This window comes from Crocuta crocuta, unplaced genomic scaffold (assembly GCF_008692635.1).
Source record: "Crocuta crocuta isolate KB4526 unplaced genomic scaffold, BGI_CrCroc_1.0 scaffold61, whole genome shotgun sequence".
In the NCBI taxonomy this organism is placed as follows: Eukaryota; Metazoa; Chordata; class Mammalia; order Carnivora; family Hyaenidae; genus Crocuta; species Crocuta crocuta.
In genome coordinates, this window is record NW_027528369.1 from 8680074 (window position 1) to 8690112 (window position 10039).

General features: G+C 59.8%; 3 long non-coding RNA genes across 3 annotated transcripts; all 3 read right to left on the reverse strand.

The window, feature by feature from the left end:
- Window positions 1-4171: 4171 nt before the first annotated feature.
- On the reverse strand, window positions 4172-5085 carry LOC144223485 (uncharacterized). Its single transcript, XR_013332708.1, has 3 exons — window positions 5037-5085; window positions 4631-4756; window positions 4172-4242 (listed from the first exon to the last, which is right to left on the reverse strand). It is a non-coding gene; the product is annotated as an uncharacterized LOC144223485 (long non-coding RNA).
- A 383-nt stretch (window positions 5086-5468) lies between these two features.
- On the reverse strand, window positions 5469-6404 carry LOC144223487 (uncharacterized). The gene is made up of 2 exons (XR_013332710.1): window positions 6308-6404; window positions 5469-6030 (listed from the first exon to the last, which is right to left on the reverse strand). It is a non-coding gene; the product is annotated as an uncharacterized LOC144223487 (long non-coding RNA).
- A 352-nt stretch (window positions 6405-6756) lies between these two features.
- On the reverse strand, window positions 6757-9983 carry LOC144223486 (uncharacterized). Its single transcript, XR_013332709.1, has 3 exons — window positions 9782-9983; window positions 7132-7549; window positions 6757-6958 (listed from the first exon to the last, which is right to left on the reverse strand). It is a non-coding gene; the product is annotated as an uncharacterized LOC144223486 (long non-coding RNA).
- Between the last annotated feature and the right edge of the window lie 56 nt (window positions 9984-10039).

The window sequence follows — 10039 nt, forward strand, 5'->3', positions numbered from 1 at the left end:
GAAGTGACGGATCGATGGACGGGGCACCCGCCTGATTGATTTTGAAACCGTGACTTGGGCACCCACATGACCCAAGTCGATGGATTCCCTTTTGCACAGGGCAGGAGCCTCGTGTGACTCTCCCTGAAATACGTCCAGCTCGGGTAAGGCTCGCGCCCTTGCCCCGGACGGCGGAGGATGCGTTCCACTCACACCACTCGGCCGGGTGGCCGTGGGCGCCTCCTAGGGCCGCGCTACCTGAGGGCCACGAACCAGGGGCCGGAAGCAGCAGACGTGCGTCCCGGTCACAGCTCTTGAGGCTCCAGGGAAGGACCCCGCGTGCCCTTCTGTCACGTGCCGGTGGCTGCCCTGGCCCCCCGTGTTCTTGGCGGGTGGGCGTGTCGCTCCGGCTTCTGTCTGCGCCACGTCTCAGACGCTCCCTGTGTCTGTGTCCGAATCTGCCCTTTTTCTCAGGACACCGGGCATCGGATTCAGGGCCCACGCGACTGCAGCGTGACCCCCTCAAAACCTGATGTCTGCAGAGGCCCTACTTCCAAATACCGGCACGTCCGCAGGGCCGGAGCTTAAGGCTTGAGCACGTCTCTTCAGGGGGCGCGGCGCTCCCCACAACAGGGAAGCTGCTTTTGTTTTTGGTGTCAGTATAGCTTACGCTTGGCGTTCATCCGTTTTGGAAGTCCCGTCATGAAGTGTAACCCAGAGGGGCGCCCGGGGGCCTCCGTCGGCTCTGAGAGTCCGCTTTGGCTCAAGTCATGGTCTCACGGTCTGTGAATTCGAGCCCCGTATGGGGCTCTGTGCTCAGAGCCTGGAGCTGCTTCTGATTCTGTCTCCCTCTATCTCTGACCCTCCCCTGCTCATGCTCTTTCTCTCTGTCTGTCTCTGAAAAATGAATAATCATTAAAAAAATTTAAAAAAAAGAACGCTCTTTTCTCTTCCACCGTCCTCACTGAGAATGCCCTTCCCCCACCCACCAGGGTTGCGTTCTGTGGGTAGAGCAGGGGCCAACCTGGGATCCAGGCCTGTGGCCTCACCACTGCGAAGGGACAGGCACGTAGGCAAAGTCTGGGGGAGTGCGTGCCGGCTTCCGGAGCCCTCTCCCGGGGGTCACACAGGACACACTCAGTCCCCAGCAGTGCTGTCCACCAGCGATCATGCTAGGGAGGGACTCAGTGCCCGGGGTTTTATCGGGGGGCGGGGTGGGGAGGTCACGTGGGCGCCCTCTGCCTGGCACGCACCCAAATCCCGGAGTCCCGGGAAGAAGCAGGTGCTTGGCGTCAACCACACTGTTGGCACACAAGTGTCGGCACAGGGAGCCTCTCTCACCAGCACTGGGAGCAGGGACCCTCCCCAAATCCAGGCTCCCAGACGCCGGCTGAGGGACCCTTCTGGGGGCTGTGGTTTAGCTCGCTTCTGCAGGGCGGCCCTGCCCGGAGCATGTCTGCGGCTGTCTGGGGCCTCCTCATGACCGCACTGCTAGGGTTTTGACATTTGGAACTTCCCTGACACGTCCCAAACCCCAGTGCCATCCCCTTACCCTCCCCACGCTCTGCTTTTGGGTCCTCAAAGCCCTCAGAGCAGAGATGTCGTTCTGGGTTTGTATCAGTCTGTTCTCGGACGTGTGGAGAGCAGTGCAGCCCGCCCTCTGTCTCGGATCCCCCGGTACAAGGATGAACTCTACTGTCGGCTTAGTGTTTCCACTCTGGGATTTCCAGGACAGAAGTGAGTGATCCTAGATCGTTTAGAAGTACCTTGCTTTCTCAGTTGCAGCTCAGTGTCCAGCGTTTCAGGTGGTGGAAATGTGTCTTCGGCGTGCTCGGCGATTGTGCAGAAAGACACAGCGTGTCTGCGAACTGCGCGTTCTCACGGGCCCCTGCTTCCCAGCGGACGCGCCACCGCGCTCTCTCCCTGTGTGGGTCTGCGGCCAAGAGCTCTGACCCGCTGGCCCAAGGCGCCAGGGCTGTTCCTCAGGGACCAGGCGCTCCGCTAGGCACCGCGGCCACTTCCCTCTGCGAGGGTCTCTGCCACTCTCCCCTCTGGGTGGGCGGGTTTCTCAGGCCTGTGTCTTCTGTCACTGCTCAGATGCCTGTGGGTCTGAAGGTCACGGGCACCTGAATCCCGGTGCAGACAGGAGACCTGGACGGGGCGGCCGGTGCCGGGGCTGCAGCGAGCTTGTGTCTGGCTACTGACTTCGCCCGACAGGTTCGAACATTCCACGCTTGGTGTGGCTTCCAAAAAGTTCCCGCTTCTTAATTTCCGAGGCCTGACGAAGAATCGGGGGCGGGGGGCATGTCTCACTTCGTGGAAGAACGTTTGCCCCAGAACTAAATCCTGCATATTTTCCAGTTCTCTCTGTTGGTTGGGAAGGGCCCACGGTTGGCGGAAGAACTACCCTCGTTTGACGGAGACCTCGCTTGCGCATGGCTGATTTGGAGGGAGCGTGGGTTCCTCCCCGGGCCAAGTTCCTGTGGGATTTGGTTCTGGGGTTCTGGGGACCTATTCGCACACGCAGGGCACCACCGTTCAGCCTGGAGGCGGCCTTCAGCGTCCAGCTCAAGGGCACTGAGCTTGTCCCGTTGGGTGGTTTGTCCGACCCCCAATCCTTGCCGCGCCTCTCCGGCCGCGTTTCTTTTCTTTCGAGGCCTCGCCCTTGGACCTGCGATCAAGGAAGAACCGTTTGCACGGCCTGGGAACTCATTCTCACGGGCTGTCTGTGCAGGGGAGCCGGGTCCTCCTGCCAGGCTGCCCTCTGGCGGCCCCTGTCCCGTCCCGCGAACCCTTACCCGAGCCCTGCCGCGGGAAGGTCGTGCTGGGCCGCGCCGTCAGGGGCACAGAGGAGCCAGCTCTTTGGGCGTGTCACGTTCAGAGTGACCCTGAACCCAGGCCTTGGGCAGATTGGAGGTTAGTTTGGGAACGTTCTGGTGGGACAGGGTTTCCCGTCCGTGGCAGTGCCGGCCACTCAAGTCCCCATCAGGGACTCACAAATCCCACGCCAGCGTGAGGACTCTCCGCCGGGGCTGGCTGGAAATGCCCTATGTGTCCAGCGCTGCTCTAGGCCTGCCGAGCAGACCTGGCTCCTTGTGATGGCTCCAGGGGTACAGGGAGGCTCCCCGAGAAGGCTGATGGGGGGAGGGCTCCCCGAGAAGGCTGGTGGGGGGAGGGCTCCCCGAGAAGGGTGTGGCTGTGGGGGGGCAACCACTGTTAGACCCAGCAGTCACTGATGGTCTAAACTGTGCCCTGGAGGGTGCCTGGGTGGCTCAGTGGCTGAGCATCCGACTCTTGATTCTGGCTCAGGACATGATCTCCTAGCTTATGGGCTCGAGCCCTGCGTCAGGCTCTGTGCTGACAGCTCAGAGCCTGGATCCTGCTTGGGATTCTCTCTCTCCGTCTCTCTCTGCCTCTCCCCTGCTCACTCTCTCTCTCTCTCTCTCTCTCTGTCTTTCTCAGGATGGAAGAATAAACTTAAAAAAAAGATATTAACAAAAATAAATAAACTGCGCCCCGGAGCCAGCAGCTAGAGACAGGGGTGGGGAGGAGGGGTCCCTGAGAGGCCTGAGCTGGAGAGGATGACCTCTCAGGTGGGTCCAAGCTCGGGAAATCCCAGGGCTCCTACTGCCAGTGGAAGCTCTGGCCGCTTTGTAGGGCACGAAGGAAAAAGAGAAGCCATCAGCCAATATCTGTCGGGGGGCCTCGACCGCGTGGTTAGGGCAGAGGAGCGGCCTGACACCAGGGCCTGGAGGGAAGCTGGGAGCTGGAACCGTGCTGGGCGGTGGGGCCAGGCGTGGTGCCAGCCCTGGAGTCCCCGGTGGTGGTAGCTTGACTGTCACTACTGCTTCCTCATGCTCTTCACGGCGTGCTGCCTGGCACTAGCATGGGCAGAGCCAAGTTCGTTCAGAGTAGCCAGAACCCAGGATGAGTCCGGGGGCCCGTCCTCGGGAGAAGACGAGGTGTTGTGTACGGTGGGGCATCAGCCAGAGACAGCAAGGAACGGGCCTTGCTCCTCACAGCGCTCGCACAAGTCTCGGCGTTGGGCAGAGCGCAAGGAGCCCCACACGGGAGCTACAGGCCGACCTCGGGGACGTGGCGGGTTCGGTTCCCGGCCGCCACAGTCAAGTGGACACCTCGGTAAAGCGAGGATCACGATGAAGTGAGTATCGCCGTAGAGTGAGTCAAATGAACATTTTGGTTCCCAGTGCAGAGAAAAGTTGTGTCGAGGCTACACTGCAGTTTGTTAAGTGTGCAAGAGCGCTGTAACGAAAAGTGTACACGCCTTAATTTAAAGACACGTTACTGCCAAAAAAAAAAACCCAAACAAACCCTGCTAAGCATAATCTGAGCTTTCAGTGAGTCATGATCACCGATCACAGATCGCCGTAACAAATAAAACGTTTGAAATATTGTGGGAATTCCTGAAAGGTGACACAGAAACAAGAAGTAAGCAAACGCTGTTGGAGAAAAGGTGCCGATAGACTTGCTCAGCACAGGGCTGCCACAGATCTTTCAGTTATAAAAACCGTGGTCTGTGGGAAGCCCGGTGAAGCGAGGTCGCCCCGTATATGGTGTGAGGCAGGGCTCCAGTCTCCTCCAGGTATCTACCTCGGCACGCTTAGTAAAGTGGAACCCCATGGAATATCACCTTCAAAGAGACGAGCAAACGTAACTGCCAGGCCAGAATCCAAACCCAGCGACGCGATCACTCCAGAGGGAATTATGAAGCCAAGACATTTCCGACAGAGATGCAGAGAGGTTCACCACCTGCCGTCTGCGCGGAAAGACCGTAAGGGCTGTGTTTGGGAATGGAGTGGCTGAATATAAACGGAAGGGCTACCCAGATCTCAACATGGTCCAGCCGGGACTCCGTTCCATTCCAATTTTTTTTTTTTTTTTTTGGAAGACACCAGAAGCATATAAACGACCCAGTGCACAGGTCCTGAGCAGAGCCGGTGGTCCGATCCACCCTTTTCATGATATTTCCATCCCCAGGCTGGCAGGGGGTGGCTGGCTCAGGCCCAGAACGCTGGCTGGAAGGAAGTTCTCTTTACCTTCACAAATTTGGGACCGCGGGGGGATCTGCTTCTTCATGTCCTCCCTAAGTGGAAGAGAGAAGCTTTTACAAGAAATAACTTTTTCAGCAAATCCAGTGTATTTTTTTAACCTCGCATTTTTTCCTCCTTGCAATTGTGACATGTCTACATGAAATTGGCCACAGGAAGGAAGCCCCGTTCAAGAAGCTATTTTCTGAACATCCCTCTACACCCTGGATTTCACAACATGCACACATTTAGTGGGAGGGACGGAGACTTTGCGCCCCCGCGGCAGTGGTGGTTGGGGCGTCCAAACTGCACCGACATGTCCCGTGTGACCCCCTCCCGCAGGCCGAGAAGGCAGGGATCGAAGGGTAATTAAATATTTATTTCGGAGAAAGAGACTTTTCGGAACAGAAAGCCTAACCGCCTCTGGAAATAAGCCTGAAGTCAGAGGTCAAGTCAATGATATTCCACAACGGGGAAGTTACAAGTTTAGAGAAGGGCCAGGGAAAGATAGGATGACCCAACCGCCGCGAGGTACCAGTGACTCTGGACGCCTTTAAAAGTACCCTTTTGCTTCTGCGGGGAGCCCACGGTCATTGGTTTAGGGCCCGAGGAGCGCGCGGCCAGCACCGACGGCTCACTGTGACGTCTGCGCTCGTCCCCGTGAGCGAGCGGGGGTTACCCTCCGGTTTCCCCTTCTGTCTTGGCTCTGGGGCCCATCAAGCTGGCATCGAGCGCCCCGCACAGAGACGCGCTGCCCGGTCACGTCGCAGGCGTGCTCGAAGCCCCCTGACCGGTGCCGGACCTCCTGTCACACCCCCTTCCTCCTTCCTGGTGGCGGCGGTCATCGCCTCGCACCTCGGAGCCCAACGTGGAGCGCGGCTGCCACGTTTGGTGCCTCGCGGGCACCGGCCGCTCCACGTGTGCCATCCCGTCCTTGCGGCGGCTCTCTGTGGTCCTTCTTCCTGGCTGTCGTCTGACGCAGGCTCGGGGCGGCCAGGGGCCTCTGGAGGAAGGGCACACGGCAGGGATCGCAGAGCGGGGCGTGGCCACAGGCCGGGAGCTCCCCCGTCCCCGGCGCTGCGCCCCACTCCCCTGGGGCCGGGGGCGGCTGGAGGGGCCGGCCGCCCTCCTCATCAGCGTCCTTGAAGTGGGACGCACTGGCCGCGGGAGGCACCGCTTGCCCCCAGTCCTGCTCCCCGACCCGGCGTCTTCGCCGCCGCCCTGGTTACCCATGTGGCTGCCGTGCGTCTGCGGCCGAGAGGCCGCCTCATCGAACTCACGTTCTTGGTCAGGAAGCAGGTGCACGAGGGGGAGGCGGAGGAGAGGGACTAGACGGATGCGCCCGGGAGCGTCGCTGCCTGAGAAACTTCTCCGGNTTCCGCGACGGTGGGCCTGTCCCAAGGGCATAAAGGAGGAGCCGCGTCAGCCCGGACGCCGCACGTCATGCCCGCTCCCGCGCTGGCCGGGGATGTCAGGAGGCCCCCCCAGACCGGGACTGGGGACGCTCGGTCCTCCTGTGAAGGGAGGGGCCGCAGAGCCGCGGGGCTGAGCGGGGCAGGGGGTTGCAGGAAGCACGACGCACGGAGGGGGCATTATTCTAACACCCACCCAGGCCGTGCGACCAGCTCCGGGCAGAGGCAGAGCTGGAACGCACGGAGTCCCCAGGAGCCCCGCCTAACTTACGGACAGGCGTCTCGCTCCGAAGAACATCGAGGAGGGACGTGCTGTGTCCGCGCCCTCCCCCCCGCCCGCGGTCAGGACTGTGCCGGGCGGCGTGCGTTCCCCGCGGGGCCCACAGAACAGCCACGGGGCCGCCTGCTTCCCCCGGAGTACCCCGGGAGGGGGGGGTGCTAACCCCCCCCTCAGAGTGGGCTCAGGGGGTGCCGGGGGCAGGGAAGAAAATTGGAGACTCCATTTAGATTTCCATTTGCCTAAAAAAGAGATTAACTGCACTATGTTTATAAGCAGAGACACAGCGGGGCCTTCCCGTGGCCTCACGCCAGGCGACCTGAGTCCCGCGGGGACACAGAAGGCCCCGAGGGAGGAGGAGACACCCCACAACCTGGACAACGGCTCGTGGCGCATTGAGGGGCGTGGTGCGCACCTGTGTGGATGTGGGCCGAGGGTTACGTCGTGTTAACACTTTGCCGCAGTTGACGGGGAGGCAGAGCCTGGCCTGGGGGGTGTTCTGTGCGGTGCTGACACTCACTGGCAGCGTTTAAAGGAGGCCCGACTGAAGCGCTTTTCCATCAAGGCACCAGTTCCAAACTGCCGCTTTCATTTTTGGGCATGAGGCGTGGCCACCTGTCGACTGATATAATTTCTCTCTTTGTAATTTATGTGTATTATTTATCTTATTAATAAATATTAAAATAAGCACACTTAACTTGTGTCTTTGAGGCGGAAGACATTCAGACTGCGAAGAAGAAGATTTAGGGGCTCCCGGCCGGCTCAGTCGGTGGAGCATGTGACTCTTGATCTCAGGGTCGTGAGTTCAAGCCCCGCACTGGGCATGGAGCCTGCTTAAAATTTAAAAAAAAATTTTTTTTTGGAAATGTTTGGAATTTTTCCCATTGTGCTGTGATTTCTGGGGCTGAAAATGAAGTGGGAAAACCACCAAATACTGCTCGTCTGTGCATCTGGGACTTTGGACGCGTCATCTTTTATGTTTCTCCTGTTGCATTTTGTTGTCTGTTTTCCGCTGCAAGTGGCCCAGAGGGCGCCCGCTTCATCTCCTTCATCTTCCTGTCCCCGGACCTGCCTAGCGCCTGGCCCGAAGGTCGGCAACTCGAGGCCCTCAGTGGCTCAATGGAGTTGCGTCCTAACTGCTTGCTGTGAGCAGAGCCCCTCATCGTGAGTGCCTTCTAGAACCTTCTGTGAGCCTGGGGCAGCTATGCATGGCACTTAACTGCACCCCTCCCCTTCATCTTCTGTTGTGGGGTTGTTGGCATCATCGACACAAGGCGGTGCCTCAAGTAAACCACTCTTGTTCTGGGGGTTGAGAGAGAGGCTCTGTTCTAGATTGTTCTGTTCGCTCGGCCTGGGAGTTTCTTGCCGAAGCCCGGCAAGGAACTAGGACTTCTCAGCTGTCAGCATGCTTCCTGTGGGCGTGTTTGATGTGGCATCTGCCTTGTAATGGTACCTCAGTTTCCTTTCTTATCGTTCAAGGAATGGGTTGGAGCAGAAGACATTTGAGGTCCCATGCAAGTTGCCCATGGCTGCGACAACGAATGGCCACAAACCTAGTGGCTTCAGGCAACACAGATTTGGGGGCGCCTGGGGGGCTCAGGCAGCTAAGCGTCTGGCTCTTGGTTTCAGCTCAGGTCATGATCTCATGGTTTTGTGAGTTCGAGCCCTGCATTGGCTGACAGTACGGAGCCTGCTTGGGGTCCTCTCTCTCTCTCAATCTCTGTGTGCACCTCCCCCACTCACGCTGTCTCTGTCTCTCTCAAAATAAATAAACTTTAGGGAAAAAAACCAGCACAGATTTATTTGCACACGGTCTGGAAGTGAGAAGCCCGACGTGGGACTCGGTGGTTAAAGTGCGGCTCTCTGTCCGCAGGGCTGTGTTCCGTCTGGAGGGGCCAGGATGGATCTGCCCTGGCCTCTCCCGGCTTCTAGAGGCGCCCGAGTCCCTTGGCTCAGGGCCGCTCCTCCGTCTGCACAGCCTGGCAACTTCCAATGTGTGTCTCTCTCTGACCCGGACGCTCCCTCCTCCCTCTTCTCAGGGAGATTATGTGGCCCCCTTTCTCCAGGCTCTTGACTCAGTCCCACGCTTGCCCGTCTCCCCCGCTCCCTTCCCTCTTCCGTCCTTCTGGGGACCCACGCGATTTGTAATCACGTACGTGCCCTTTTGGACGCTCCGTCTGCTCGCTCACGACTCTGTTCCGGGGACTTAGAAAGGGATGTTGGCTGATTACCCTCAAATTTAAAATTGCTCCCCTTCGACCCATTCCTGTTCTCTTGCGGGCCGTGCTTTTGTCCAGAAGAGAGAGAGAAACACCAACGCCACCTTCTAACCGCAGGGCTTTCCCGGCCAGACTCGGGGCGGTACACGTGGATGAGCAGGCGGCCTCCTCACGCGACATCGTGCCGTGGGCAAGGCCAGGCCTGGCGAGCTGGACGCGGGGGCCGTGAACCCTCCGTGAAGGCCCTGCCTGCGGTCAGGCCTCGCCCCTGTCTCAGCGGCCAGGCCTCCTGCCTTCCGGGTGCTTCCGTTCTCCCAGTGGCACGGGAACTGGAGACTTGAGGAGACAACTGTCCAGAGGGGGGGAAAGGTTAGAGAAGTGGGTACGGTCACCGGACGGCAGGAAGGCTTGCCAAGGGTCACGGGCGCACGGCCGCATGTCCCTCCGCAGCCGCGTTCGGGCGCTGGGCCGGGGACGGAGAAAGCAGAGGGTGGCATTCAGCCAGGCGTGGTGTTTGCTGAGTGGGTGACGCTGCGGGGGCAGGTTCCCCTTCCTTTCCTGCAGAGCCGGAGGGACCTCTCGCCGCGGGCCGAGGGTGCCCGGGTCAGAGGTGGCGGGACCTTGCGCACATCGAGAACGTCCCCGGCCGGCCTTCCCACCAGAGCCCAGCGACACCGGAATGACCTTTCCTTCAAGGCTGCCGTTGATTGTAGTCTGACCTCATGCACCAGGCGGCGGCGGGGGTTGAGTGGTGGGTGGGGGTGGGCCTGAGCACCCCGCGCCCACAGCTCTCTGTCCCCGCCCCCGCCCCTCCACTGGGGACTCTTATCCAAAGAGAGAACTTACCACGAACGGCCTTCATCTCGAAGGCAAAATCCTCTCACTGTAATCGTGCTCGCGGCGCAGGTGTCTACCGCGTGCGCAGGAGATGGTGTTCACGAAGCACAGGACCTCGAGAAGCTCGCTTTCTTACTGGAATCGATCGGCTGGGACAGGGACGCACCGATACGTGGCATTCCGCAGGCTCAGACCTGGGGATCAGGGCCGAGCCCGGTCCGTCTTCTCTGCCCTGGAAGACAGGGGTGGGGGGAGAGGACGGGGGGG